We start from the raw sequence: 15,033 nt of genomic DNA on the forward strand, positions 1-15,033 counted from the left end.
TCAAGACAAAGAAAAGCAGGAAAAAAAATAGAAAATGACGTGTCAGCTAATCTTGATGAATGAAAGAGTTTCATCCTGGCACTGAGAAAAACAAACAAAACAAAAACAGCTTGACACCACTTTAACTGCCACGATTCAATGAATCCTGAGGTTTATAATTTGGAGAGGCATCAGCACCTCTTTGGAAGAGATGCCTAAGGACCTTGTAAAACTACAACTTTCAGGATTCTATAGCAAATGGCAGTTAAAATAGTCCCAAACTGTGGATGCAGAATCATAGAATAATGGAGTTGGAAAAGACCACATGGGCCATCTAGTCCAACTCCCTTCCCTGCAGAAAAAGCACAAAGTGTAAGCTCACAGCAGCCATTCCCAATAACGACACAGGACTCCGATCCGTAATCAATTAGAAACCTTTACTGCTGGATGTTCAGACATAAAGAAAGCCGGGATTGACCAGCATCCACTGGTCATCTCTTTTATACCCTCCCCCACATTTGAAAACCCTTTTCCAGCCAGGCTAGAAGTCCTGTGCAACGCTCCAACCGCTTTCCCCCGAGGTCACCAGCTGCACAGTTCTTATCAGAGTCCTATGTCAGGACTCTGGTTTTTAGCGCCAAAATCAAAGGCCTGGAAACCGGCTCCTGACACAAAGTATCCCTGACATATAGTCATTCAGCCTCTGTTTAAAAGTTTCCAAGAAAGGAGCTTCTACCACACCCCAAAGCAAAGAGTTCCACTGTTGAACAGTCCCTACTATCAGGAAGTTCTCCCTAATGTTCAGGTGGAGTCTCCTTTCATGTAATTTCTATGTGAATTAAGCAACTTCAATGCATTTTATGTGGCCATCCCATTCAACCTCATGTATCTCATCATAATGTTAAGCAGTAATTATTTTAATAGTGTTATATATTTTAAAAAATATTGAACACATTTATATGTTTTGCTCATAAATGACAAAAATGTAGGAAATGCATGTTATCTTACAAATCATATAGTTTTAAAAAATATAAATGAAAGGTTTTGATGAACTATGTTGTGTCCCCATATATTTCATCATTACAATTTATGTATCAATCCATAGCTCTAATAAGGGGTTGGTTTAACTTAAATGAATTGATTGCTTGTCACAAAATGATGCATGTTTAAAAACTGTGCCACCAACATGCAATATTTGGAAGGCTCTGATCTAGTAGATCAACTATGGCTTAAAGAGTCTAAGTAGATCATACGTTAATTGTGCAGCATGCAATTACACCTTGGATATATATTTTTTAAATGAATAATTTTGGGCATCTTGTGAAGACAGTTTTTATTAGGGTCACATGATGTGAGGGAAGATTGTTGTTTAACATTTCCATTCTGAGTCATCTTCCAGAGTAAATTTTCCCATCTTCCACAGTTGGCTTATGAAGAAAACTCCAGTTGGAGCCTAATGTTAGATTTAAAGAAAAGCTTAGTTCATATGTATGGTTTGCAATAGAGTCCTTTACTAAAATGGTACTTTTGGCCACCACTTGGATAAGATATGATATGATGATATGATATGATATAATATGATATGATATGATACAATACAGCATAACATAACAAAGTACCAATCTTGGCAGATTTATTTTAAAAGTCACATAACATCATCAGCCCTTCCATGACCATGTTTCAAATGAATACTTTCTTCAGTGTAACCAAAGTAAACATAGGAAGGAATAGGGGAGAAAACCTGTGATATTTTTTTTTTAAAAAAAGATAGTGGGAGGAAATGGTATGAGAGGATTTGTTTAAACTGACAAAAAGCATGTGATTTAGGCCAGACTACTCAGGCTTTTTGTTTGGAAGTAGAAGGGAAGAGGTATTATGATGAAATAGGTCATTTTTCTTGCATTGTTTCTAACACACCATATTTTTCACTTTGGATAAGTACCAGGGGATACAGTTGGATTGTTTTTTTTCTGAAATGAATTGGCCAGATACAATGAAAGTGAATAGCAAATTCCATTCCCAGCTGTTTACTTTCTTTATGAACCCCCTGCTTTTGCTTGTTCTCCTCCCTCCCTCCATCTCTGTCCTTTCATATTATATAGTCAAACATAACATAATTCAATATGTTTTCTGGTGTACATTTCCCTGATTATGCCTTGTAAACTAATTAACTGAATAAATGAAATGAATCAAGAAAATAAGCTTTACATCTTATGTGCTTATTTCTAATATTTATTTCATTATGCTCTATAGGGAGCATACCATGCCCCTATTGAAGCAGCTCCACTGGCTCCCAACAAGTTTTCAGGCCCAATTCAAAGTGCAGGTTATTATACGCTTCGGGTCTAACCTATCTTCAAGACCGCATCTCCTTCTTTGAACCAGCGCAATCCTTGAGATCTGCTGGGGAGGACTTTCTCTCAGTCCCACCACCGCCACAGGTGTGGTTGTTGGGGACAAGAGACAGGGTCTTCTCAGTAGTGGCTTTCCGGCTCTGGAATGCCCTCCTTAAAGAGATTAGATTAGCCCCAAATCTCCAAACCTTCTTTTCGGGCCTAAAAACATGGCTATTTATATGGGCCTTTGACCTGGAGTAATGTACTATGGTCATGTGATGATGTTCACCATTGTTATTTGGCATTTTAGTTCATATTTGAAGAAACCCAATGACCCACAGGTATGACTGTGTTTTAGATTTTTAAATTTTATTGATTGACATTGTTCATTTTTTTATTCAGTGAAATTGTGTGTTGTTTTGATAATATGTAATTCTATTTTATTTGAGGCACTGTGAGTGCTTTGTTAGCTGCTCCGAGTCCCTTCGGGGAGGTGGTGATGGGGTACAAATAAAGTTTTTATTCATTTATTTTCATTCACATGCATGGCCCTCTGTATGCATGGATTATGAAGCTATGGATTCAATCATTTATGACTGGAATATATATATATATATATCTAAAAAAGCAAATATTGATTTTGTAAAATCATCATTATTATCATCATCATTAGTAGAGTATTTGACTTTTGGGAAGTTGGTGATATTCTGAAATTTGATTGAAAGTTAGGCTGTATGGATATAAGTGTTGAATCTGGGGCTGCTCCAAGGGCAGATTTACACTGGGATAACCTGCCCTATGGAGATACACCCTAAGAAGGTGGATAACAACTGTGATGTGGAATTCATCAGCTCAATCACCTCAAAAAGAGGAAGGCACAATGTGGGCCTCATCAAATTGTTCATCCTAGAATGCTTGGACTTCATTTGAGGTATGGAGGCCACCAACACCCATCACATGATGTAAATCAACTTCCAGCAGAGCCCCATGCCTCAACTGAAGTCCAAGCATTGCAGGAGGCAATGAAAGCAACCCAGGAGGTTCCCAGAATTCTGTGCTTTCTTTCCCAGTGAATTCTGCTTTCTCCCTACTGCTTCCCTCTCTTAATGGCAAGAGGCTATAAATTTAAAGAGGAATGGCAGCTTTTTTGGCTTTGTTTTGCTTCCTTGTGCTTAAAATGAAACTGTCTTTGGGAGGCTTCCGAGATTTACAAAATGCAAATGGAAAAGTATTGGGTAAGTTTTGATTCTTAAGTATTGGGTGCAGGTCATGCCCACATGTCAGATATTGTGTCATAAGTATGAATTCAGCGCATTTGATACAACTTAGGATGACTAACGAAAAAGTGCACCCCCCAGTAATTATGTGTTCCAGAACACGATCAAGTGTTTACAAGCCAGAATATCAGCATACGGTGATAAAAGTGCAAGCCACCAAAGCCATCTGTTCTTTCTGCAAATGTTTTGGATCCAAATGTTAAACTTCGACTTTTAATAATTCCTAATAACCAGATTTAATATCACTCTTTTTCACGTTCTATCATTGACTTCTTATATTCTGTTATATGGATTTACTTAAGAGCAAACTAATCTTGAACTTTTAAGGCCATTCAGCCTTGGGCTGGATGGTGTGAAAAGTAATCAGCCCATCACACTGTTGAACTAGAGGTAATTACAGCACAAAGGAAGGTGCTTCCCTGTTCCTGTATAATGTATAAAGTGTAACTGAATTTCCTCACAACTATGGGGATCCCTAATCATACAATGGCAATTTAAATTCTAATAATTAATACGTAAGAGAGAGATGTAATGTGGAAATTAATTTTTACTGAAGGAAATTGCTTAGCCTTGTTCATTCCTCCATCAAATTAGAAGCAGAACAATATTTCTGACTGGAATCATTCTTTGATTAGTCATGATAGGATCATTCACACCAGATAATGTAATAACGGTTCTGAGTTTCTTCTTATTGCTTGTGAAAGCTGCAAGATCATATTCCAATTTCTTCAAATATTTATCATGAGAAGATTTTTAACCACATGTATTGCTTCAATCCCTTGTTTAAACCTCATATTCACCCTCCACACATCTATTTCTTATTGAAAATATGCTGACTGGTTCAGAGCATCTAAAACTCAGCCCATTGCAGATCTGTTTCCCATTTCTTTAACGCCTGTTTTTAGTGATCATCTTAATTTCAGCTTCTCAAATGTTAGGATTTTCCCCCAATGTTTATATGAGAAAGAATTCAGTTGCTTACAAGAGTGTAAAAGGCAAACATCAAAAGTCCTTTGAGGACTGTTTATATGTAGATATGTGTACTATTTGAAAACTTATACATACTGAAAAATCTGATTATCTATTACTTTTAGCAGCTGCTAGTATTGTCTCCTGGAAGGGGCATCATAGACAGCTCAGTTCTATGAACCATTACACTGTCTATGCTGATGACCTTTAATAAGCTGTCCAACCTCTGTCTATTCAGACTTCCTGCTCCCTCCCCCGATTGGCTGAAAAAGAGGCATATCTAGGCTTACCTCTTATGTCAGTGTGAGGACATATCACCCCATGGAAGACACAAAACATACACTGCTCCTGAAGGTGCAGGTTCGCAGCTTGAGAGTGATCCTGGATTCATAGTTGAACCTGGAACCACTGGTTTCGGCGGTGGTCAGGGGAGCTTTTGCACAACTAAAACTTGTGCGCCAGCTGCACCCATGTCTTCGAAGGTCTGACTTGGCCATGGTGGTCCACGCTCTTGTTACATCCCAAACAGACTACGGCAATGCACTCTATGTGGGGTTGCCTCTGAAGACTGCTCGGAAGCTTCAGCTTGTCCAGTGCTCGGCAGCCAGGTTAGTTACAGGAGCGGGGGACAGGGAACGCACAACACCCTTGTTACACCAGCTCCACTGGCTGCCTATTAGCTTCAAAGCACAATTCAAAGTGCTGGTTTTGACCTATAAAGCCCTAAATGGCTCTGTCCCACTTTACTTGTCCAAACATATCTCTCTCTCTATGAACCATCAAGGACTTTAAGATCATCTGGGGAAGCCCTGCTCTCGGTCCTGCCACCATCGCAGTCGCATTTGGTGGGGACGAGAGGCAGGGCCTTCTCCGTGGTGGCCCCTTGGCTGTGGAGCTCCCTCCCTAAAGAGGTTAGATCTGTCCCTTCCCTCCTGACATTTTGCAAGACACTTGGCTGTAGGAGCAAGATTCACAAAATAGTCCTTCTTCGGAGGTCGAGAATAGGATGGAATACAAATGTTCTAAATAAAAATAAATAAATAAATAACTACACAGGTATATCCAGTTTAACTCAGGAAAAGCTGCTTAACGTGGCTGCACCCCAGGTTAAAATAATTCAGGGCAAAACCTGGCTCTTGCACCAGATTCAGGTCCCTCCCCCCACAAATTATGGCAGTCCACAACTGGTTCCTATGCAGAACACTCCCATCCTGTAATGTGAGTCACAAGACATGGAAGGAGGTCAACATCGATCCCAAAAATAGGTAGGTTGCCCTGTCACTACTGTAAAGAGAAACAAAATGGAAGGAGAAGTGGCAGCTGGACTTCTGACCAGTAGTGTCAAACTGGGTTTGGTGAGACTCAGCAGTGAGGATATCCTGTTGCCAAGGTGTCTCAGGGTGGCCTTCTTGGGCCACAATGCAGACCAGAACTTTGTCAGTGTAGAACTGGCCATAGCTCTAGACGAGCCTTTCACCAGCATTCCTCACTGCATTGAGGCTACCAACTTAATATTTTGGGAGTGCTGGCAGAATTGATAATCCAATGCAGCCTTTGTTTCTACCTTCAGAAACTGTGAGGATATTTAACTGTGTGTCTACATTGAAGGTTTAAGTTATACTTGGTAGGGGATTGTTTATCAGCCTTTAAATTGTGCTTTGAGCCAGGCAGGTCATAAAAAGAGCTTTCCTCAGAATTTTTCCTGTACATTTATGTGCACGTTGATAGCCCTTCCAAGGCACCTGAAAAGGATATTTGCAAACTGACCTATTGATCTTTGACCTGTAGTTTGCATGGTAAATCTGCCAAGGTAACTATTGCCAGTTGCTTTTGAATGATTGCCTGTATTATAAAGGCAGATGTGTAAAACTACAGGGCTGTAGATCACATCAGATCTCATTTTAAAAATAAACATTTATTTTCAATCTCTGCAGGACTAAGCAAACATACTTTCTGCGCATAATGACTCTACTTGCTTTTGTCCCTTTGAAGCCAAAGTCATGGTTCTCTAAGGTCAAGGTTTTACCAGCAGCAGTATCAAGTATGAAACTGTCCTAAATTTAAAGGAAACCTGCATTCCATAAAATCAGACTTTTCTTGACAAGCTGCAGGGATGGACATTGGTTATTAATTATAAGTAGTTATCCAACAGAGTAACATAGACATCTATTCCAGTTTTTAGTGAGATGTCTAGTCTTGTTTAGGTTCTTTTAGATAGTCCTATCAATTACACACCATGAAAATGCCCATAAGCCCAGAATAGCAACACAAACAACTTCCTCATTTCTCTGCATATTCTAAGAGAATCACAAAATCAGCAAAATAATTGAATGAAAATGTAATGAAATATTACAGAAAAATACAACCAGTAACATACTGAGAATAAGTATCAAGCTTTAGTTTATATAAGGTGATTTGTTTGTTTGTTTGTTTGTTTCAGACAAATTAATCACCCTATCAGTCCTACAGTCCAAGGAAACAATGGGTGATCTAGCTCCAATGGGTTAAATCAAATAGTTAGCTCCAACTAGGAAAGATCCCCATTTACTTATCAGTGGATCTTAAGTCAACACTAAATGTTGACTTGCTAAATGGTCCCTTTCACTCAGTCAATCTACTCTAGACTAGCAATTGGATTTAGAATATTTGTGTGGTGGCATCTGTTTCTCTGGGTTTTTTAAACATAGAGTGGGGGCCCTTCCAGTCAGGACCAAATCCTGGGAGGAACTGGGATATTTAATCCCAGTTCCTTCCAGGATTGAGTCCCCAGAGCTGGGCCAAATTCAGGGTTTTCCCTGAGAGGAGGAGGCAGCTACATGCTGTCCCGGGGCAACCAGAGGATTTCCCTCCTCTCCCCCTCCAACCTCCTAACACATCATTTGTACACATCAGAAGTTGTCTTTAAGGGGCCTGTGCATGCATCCAGGCCCCTCTGGTAAGTTTTCAGTGGAAATGGGGGCTGGGAGGATGGAGGTGCCATCCTATTCATTCATGCTCTGAGACTTCAAAGAACTGGGATGGCAATGGTGTTTGACTTACTTTGCTGGGAGCATTGTTTAGACCTCTGATTTACTTCTAGGGCATTTTCTCCAAGATATGAAAGAAGAGAAGAATATGTGCATTTTCTTAGTTTGGTTAAGTTCCTTTACATACCTGAAATGGCATGACTATTTCCATGACAACCAATTTTAGTTGACACATTTTGCACTGGAAGAAGGATTTATAAATCAAGGACTAATTTGCTATGGATTATTTTAAAGAGATACATCAACATGAGAAAGAGAAACCCCATCATGTTCTGTAATAATTCTAGGATCTGTCTGTTGGGAAAAAGCAGTGACTTGCAAAATACCATGCTTAGCATTCATAGCAGTATTACTTTACCTGTCAAAGCCTACACACAATGAGTATTTGATAAACAGCAAATCAATGTGCCATATATCAGTTACTATTTTCATACTGTATAGTAGGGCTAGGCTATATGGTAGCTTCACCTGGATTTGGGCGGAAATGATTTTTGATTAAGAAAGACCAGAATAGTATATTGGTTTTAGCATTGGAATAGGAGTCTAAGAGGTTGGATTTCAAACTGTACTTGGACACGGAAACCCACCACGTGACACTGGGCAAGACCCCCCATGCCATCCCTGGTCATCTTCAGAGGAAGACTTTCCCCTTTGAAGAAATCTTGCCAAGATAATACCACAATGAGATCTCCTTAGTGCTGCCATAATGTGAGAATGAACACAACATGAAAAGGAGTACAACAATATTTTATTTCAGAAAGGGAAATTAAATTTGCCTTGAACATATCACATAGTGAATAATTTCCTACAAACTATGGAACTGATCCCATATAACTAGTTACTAGAAATTTCACAATAACCTTACAGTTTTTATATACTATCACAATACAGTATGTATCAGTGATAAATGTCATCCACATTGTCTGACTTTGTGGTTTGGGCTACACTAGATGACTGGATTCATCATTTCTACTCCTGTTCTCCATTCCACCATTTCCACATTCTGAAACCCATGTTCCAATTTATGTTTTTGAGTGTCAGTTACATAACCTATCAGAACTTTTTGCCTGAGTAAAGAATTAGTGGTTGGAGTATTGGTCTGGGATTTGGGAGATCCTGGTTCAACGTCACACTAAACATATTGGTTGACCTCGATCTAGTTACACACTTTCTGCCTGACCTACCTTACAGACTAATTATGAGTATTAATTGAGAAAGAAGAGATCCATGTATGCATCCTTCGGCTCACTGGACAAAAGGTGGAATTTGCAGGTAATTAATAAATAATTCTCAATAAATCACAAGTTTTCTTATGGTTGTGTTTCTTCCTGGAAAAACAGTCAAGAGCTCTTATTATGGGAACATTTTTGTCTTTTACCCTTTTCTTCCTAAAACCCCATTACCAAGCAGTTCTTTTTATAGTCTTTATGGTGTGTCTAAGGCCCCTTCTACACTGCTATATAATCCAGATTATCACGGCAGATTATCCACATTATCTGCTTTGAGTCTACACTGCCATGTAATCCAGTTCAAGATACATAAACTGGGTTTCTGCAGTCCCTGGGGTTAATCCCCACAGCCATCCCAGTTTTTGGGTTTCTGGAGCCCAATGGAGGGGGGGGGGGTGTCTACCTTCTCTCATCCCAGCACCCCTATCACCCTGCCCCCAAGCATGTCCAAGAGGCCTTCCAGCAGTACAGACCCCTCTGCAGAGTACTCCTAATGCACAAAAATGATACATCAGGACAGGCCCGTAGCCAGGATTTCGTTTCGGGGGGGGGGGGGGGGGCTGAATTTTTTTCAGGGGTTTTTTGAGGGGGCGGAGTTTGGGGGGGGGGCTGAGTCTGTGTGAAAGAGGGTCTAGCCTAGCAAACCTTTTGTATCATTACCCCAATACCCCCATGCATATGGGATATATTGAGCATGGTGATCAGATCATGATATGAATAAACATAACAGTTTAAATAATGCACCATTAAGGCCTTTTCGCGAACCACCATGAAATTTTCGGGGGAGGGGGGGCTGAAGCCCCCCAAGCCCCCCCTGGCTACATGCCTGCATCAGGAGGTAGGGGAAAGAGAGGATTTCCCTCCTCCCCCCACCTCTGAATGTGTCTTTTTCATGCAATAGGAGTACTCTGTTAGAGGGGTTTATGCTGCTGGCAGGCCCTTCTAGTAGGTCTTTTTGAACTGGAATACATGGCAGGGTGGACTCAGATAACCCAGTTCAAAGCAGATATTGTGGGATTTTCTGCCTTAATATTCGGGTTATATGGCTGTGTGGAAGGGCCCTAAGTCAAAGGCAGCATTTCAGGACATAATTATGGATTTTGATATGATTTGTAGATAAATTGGGGGTCATTCCTCATAGAAAGGAAAATGGCAACATTGCCTCAAGGAGCCAGGCAGCCCTAGCTGCTATTGTCACATTTAATCCATGAAGACCTTAAAAAAGGCCAGAAACAGCACAGCAATAGAGAAAATAGAAGGATTCAGTGCTTCTTTTAAGTTCTCTCAGGAAGGACTAAGCTCTCACTTTTTGCTACTACTCAGAGGTTTGTTTTTTTGTTTTGTTTTGTTTTTTGCTTTTAAAAAAATAAGAGTTAAGGTACAGTGGACACATTGATCCATCGATAAGTTGACTCAAGATTTTTTTGTGGGGGGGGGGGCAGGATTTTATTTTTTTCACTAAAAGTTCTAGACTTAAATTGGTATATATGATAATTCCATTGAAAAGTAAGAAGTATATATATTACAACTTGGAAAAGAGGATTGTAACATAATACTTCAATTATCAAAACTGATGGAAGTATTTTCTCTTTAAAGGAGGACATTGAACTAGAAGAACACTGTATGCTATTTTGCACAGTTCTGTTTTCAAGATGCATTCATTATTTTAAGAAACAGCTGGACAAAAGAGTCATCCATCAAAATACTGAAAATGGTGAATGCTAGAGTTTATGACTAAACTGAGAGGTGAGGGAGGAATTACTAAGATCCCTTCCACACAGCTGTATAAAATCTCACATTATCTGCTTTGAACTGGGTTATATGGCAGTGTGGACTCGGATAACCTAATTCAAAGCTGAAATTGTGTGATTTTCTGCCTTGATATTCTGGGAAATAGGGTTGTGTGGAAGGGCCCTGAGTTCATACTCAGATAATGTGGGATTTTCTGTCTTGATATTCTGAGATATAGGGTGGTATAGAAGGGCCCTGAGTACACACTCTGATAAGGTAGGATTTCCTGCTTTGATATTCTGGGATATGGAGCTATGTGGAAGGACCCTCAATCTAGTTTTGGAATTTCTTCTATGTTGGGTGGTATCTTTAAGGGCCTCAGCTGTTGAACCAGCCTCACTCCCAGGAGGATGAGATCCACCTAGTAGTATACTGTCCAAGTGGATTCCACAGCCCCTCACATCATAGCAATTCCTTAACAATGGGCTAAATTGGGGTTGGTATCCTTTTTTGTTTCCAGTCACTCTGCATGATCAAAGCAGATGTCTAATATACACAAGATGATATATTGAGATAATAATAGATGACAGATAGATCATTCTGGGGAATGGATTTAATACTTCTTAATATCCACAGCTTTTGTATACATGGATTCAACCATCACAGCTTGAAAATATGCTCACGATCCCCAAAGCAGACCTTAATTTTGCTGTTTTACATAAGCAACACAATATTACTTAGCCATTTTATTTATTTAATGGTACTTGGGCATCAATGGATTTTGACATCCTGGGGGGAGGCTGGAACCAATCCACAGAGGATACTAAGGACACACTGTACTCTAAATTACCCATCAAACATAACAACTACCTTTTCTTATACAAAGTAATTGTGGGGTTCAAATCAACTTTAAAGCTAATGCATGTGATGTTATGGCTACCACAAAAACATATCACTAAATGTTGGCAAGAGTAAAATTGATGTAGAGTATTTTTTAAAAATGGAAAACCTTCCTATCTTCTCAGTATTTGATAGGATATAACTTTTTCACCCACAGAACTTCCTGATTGAGTTTGAAAATTGTGTTTCTGATTTGAAGGTAAATCTGCAACAATTTAATGATATGGCTTTTAATATTCAGTGTGATTTGTTTTCTATTTCTATTTTTACCCTTGGTATTAAGACATACATTAAGCAGTATATAAATTTTAGATTTTAGGGGGGATTGTTATTTTAGGGGGAAAATTATTATTGACGAAAGGAATGTATGCCTGTATCATCCTATTATGAACTACTATATTAGGAACTGTTATGAACGATGAATGATTCAGTGCCACTGTGGAAGCAATGGTTAATACAAGAAAGCCATTCACAGTAAGCTTAAGGAAAGGATGCAATGCTGTATGTGTAATTGATTTGATTTTCACTATTTATATACTGATCATTGATAAGAGTTATCTAGCAGTTCACAAGGAAAAATGCTTCATTTAATCTTCAGTCTATTCTTGCTCGATGTCAACAGGAGTGAGACCGATATTATGTGGTGAAAAAAATATTCAGAATTAAATTAATTTGATAAGGAAGATTGCATTTGAATACTACTGTTCCACAATGAAGCTAGACCCTTTTAAAAACCTTGCAAATGTCCAGAGGTTAAGTGCAGCTCTTTCATTTTGCTCTTAGATGAATAAATTGATATGTGGTTACTATCTTAAACACCTTATATTCTTTGGAAACCAATTATTTTTTTCTAATTTAAGGAGCTATGGAACCTTGAGAGCCCTTTATGTCTCCTGGCTGAATAATGTATTTGATAACACCACTTTGCTTTTAATTTATTCTCTTTTTTCCTTGGGATTGGCAGGGAGTGCAAATATTCATTTGTGAAACCAGATATTGACAAGGCATGTGATTATAAAAGCCTCATTTTGGCTTTTATAAAAAGATCTTTGTAAATATACAAGAGTTCCTTTATATATCCATTCTTTTTTTAAAAAACAAAAAAACAACAACAGACAAACAGTTGCATCAGTGACTTTGTATTATGGGTAAGCTTGACAAATGTTAAAAGAATTATGGGAGTTTCTCTTCAGAAAGCAGTCAAGCATTTACTTTTGAGTTCTTGAATCTGATTGGGTAAATTGCCTTGGGACTATGGGTGGGATTGTGAGTCATAAAATGGCTGAAAGGGAAAGCATTGAGCAACTTCCATATCATTTCTCCATTCACACTTGCAACATTGTGAAACTTATTTTTTTAATATGTTATTTTATGTTTGGAGAGCAATGCACATAAATGAGGGTTTAGTCCTTTAGCCACATTCCTGATAGTTAACTAGGTTTACTTTTGAATTTACAGGAATGAGTATCATGGTCAATTTATCCTAGAGATACACTTATAATTTGAAAAGAAGAAATGGTCTTTTGATGATACTGATTAGGGACTTTATCACATAAATCAGGCAAACTGGCTTTTCAGTATTGCAGCTGGAATGTCACCTTTGGTGACAGTTCCTATCACACAATGCTGTGTATTTTGCTGCCAGTCTCCTCCCCTCATCATGATTCTCAAATCTTTATATATTAATGGGTAAAACCTGTCAGTAGCCATATTTCCTGTCATCTGCCTTGTTGTGATGGGTCATTGCGCTTCTGTGCTGGCTGTAAACTGACTTAAGTGGGATTCTCTTCCTCTCCCCTTTGCTATTCCCAAGCTAGCAATTTTTTTTCCTGTTTCTATTTGCTCTGTTTTTTTCTTTTTCTAAATGTTGTAATTACACAATTGTATTAAGAGTAAAAGCTGTAGGAGTCAAACCTACACACTGACTTTTCTCTCTCTTTTCCTTATCTTCTTCCTTTCTTTTGTTTCCTACTTTACTATATGCACATTGTTCCCACACTTTCTATGTAAAGAAAACATTTTTCTATATATTTCTTTCTGTTTCCCTTTTTAAAATGATTTTTTCTATTTTTATTTCTTTTTATCTTTTCCTTCGTTTAACATCAATAAAACTTATTATTAAAAAAAGAGTAAAAGCTTTGTAGCAGGAAGGTGGGATTACACGAGCATGTAGAATCACAGGGCCTCGAATTGGTGAATCCACCCAGTTATTATAATGAAGGACTTTATCAGATGGTTTTAGAAAATGGAGCCCTCCGGGAGTCCCATAGAGGTTGATAATGTTAGGGCACTCCTGGTGGGACCCCATGACATTCTGCTCCCAAAGCACATGGCAATGGAACCTGAAGGCAGTCTTCAGAAGTCAGGTGTTACCTGACCCCAAACTAGAGAATGTGGGGGAAAGTGGGAAGAAGACAAGAAAAGGTATAGAAAGGCCATGCCAGAATATGGGGAAAGATGGTAGGAAATGGGGTAAGATGATTCCCTCTGCTTCTCCCTCCTTTTTCCCGCACCATATGATGAAGTCCGAAGAGTGGTGCAGAATGCTTAATATTGGGAGTACTCAGTGCAATATGTATCCACTATCAACAATAATGCGGCTGTAGAAGAATAGTGTGATAAAGTCCTAAGAATGGGTTGACTGGCACTTCAAAATATCTTCCCTGAGATTATCTGGACCTTCAGTGAATAATCAAAATTCTGATTCATAAGAATTTTAGGAATAATTCTATCATCCCTCAAAGTGAGGTGTGGATGTTGGCAATTTGAGAATGCTTTTCTGATCAGAATCCCTCCAAATCCCCCAGGCAGGATGTCCCCCTTTTCCTAAGGTCTGCCCCCCCCCCCATGACATTTAATGTCAGTGCACAGGGATGGAGCAAAGGCAGTTCTCCACCTCAGGTAGCAAAAGAGCTTGGGATACTGCTTTGTCTCATTACTTCCTAATGTCCCATAAATAAATGGTCACTTGATGCATTATCCCTAAGGAAAGAAACAAGATACGCAACCAAAGAGTGCTTTAGTTTTGCTTTCCTGTGTGAATTCATTTTACACTCTGGACACCATTTACTAAATAAATGAGTAATTTACATCCGGGCTAAAGATGGTAGTGCCTGTTTCTGATCTCTGTCCCAGAGGCTTCTTGATGAAGTGCCTTGTTTCTGTGATACTAAATGGTCCTCTGGCTGTTTGCCAACTCTGGTTGTCTGCATAGATGAGCTATTTTTTAATACATTGATCAGGCCAAAGAATTATTGCCACTATGTCTCAGATTTTGCAGAAATGCTGTAAATTAAACTAGGGGAGGAAGAAGAACAGTAAGACGGGGAAAAGAAGCCCTGAAATGAAAATGCTCACACTCTTCTGCTATGAAGCCTTCATCTTTGTTTCTTTTTGCTCTTGGTGCAAATCTACATCAGACATGTCAATACGAACTTCAGTACTAAAAAATCCATTAGTATCCTTGTAATCCAGTGGGAGTAATAAATTTGAACCCACCCTTCTCAGACTGCTACTTCTTAAAACGTCCCTAAATCTACACAGCTATTAAGGACAGGAAGGTAGGCTTCAGGCTCCAATCTGCTTA

This window comes from Anolis sagrei, chromosome 3 (genome assembly GCF_037176765.1).
Source record: "Anolis sagrei isolate rAnoSag1 chromosome 3, rAnoSag1.mat, whole genome shotgun sequence".
Taxonomy (NCBI): domain Eukaryota; kingdom Metazoa; phylum Chordata; class Lepidosauria; order Squamata; family Dactyloidae; genus Anolis; species Anolis sagrei.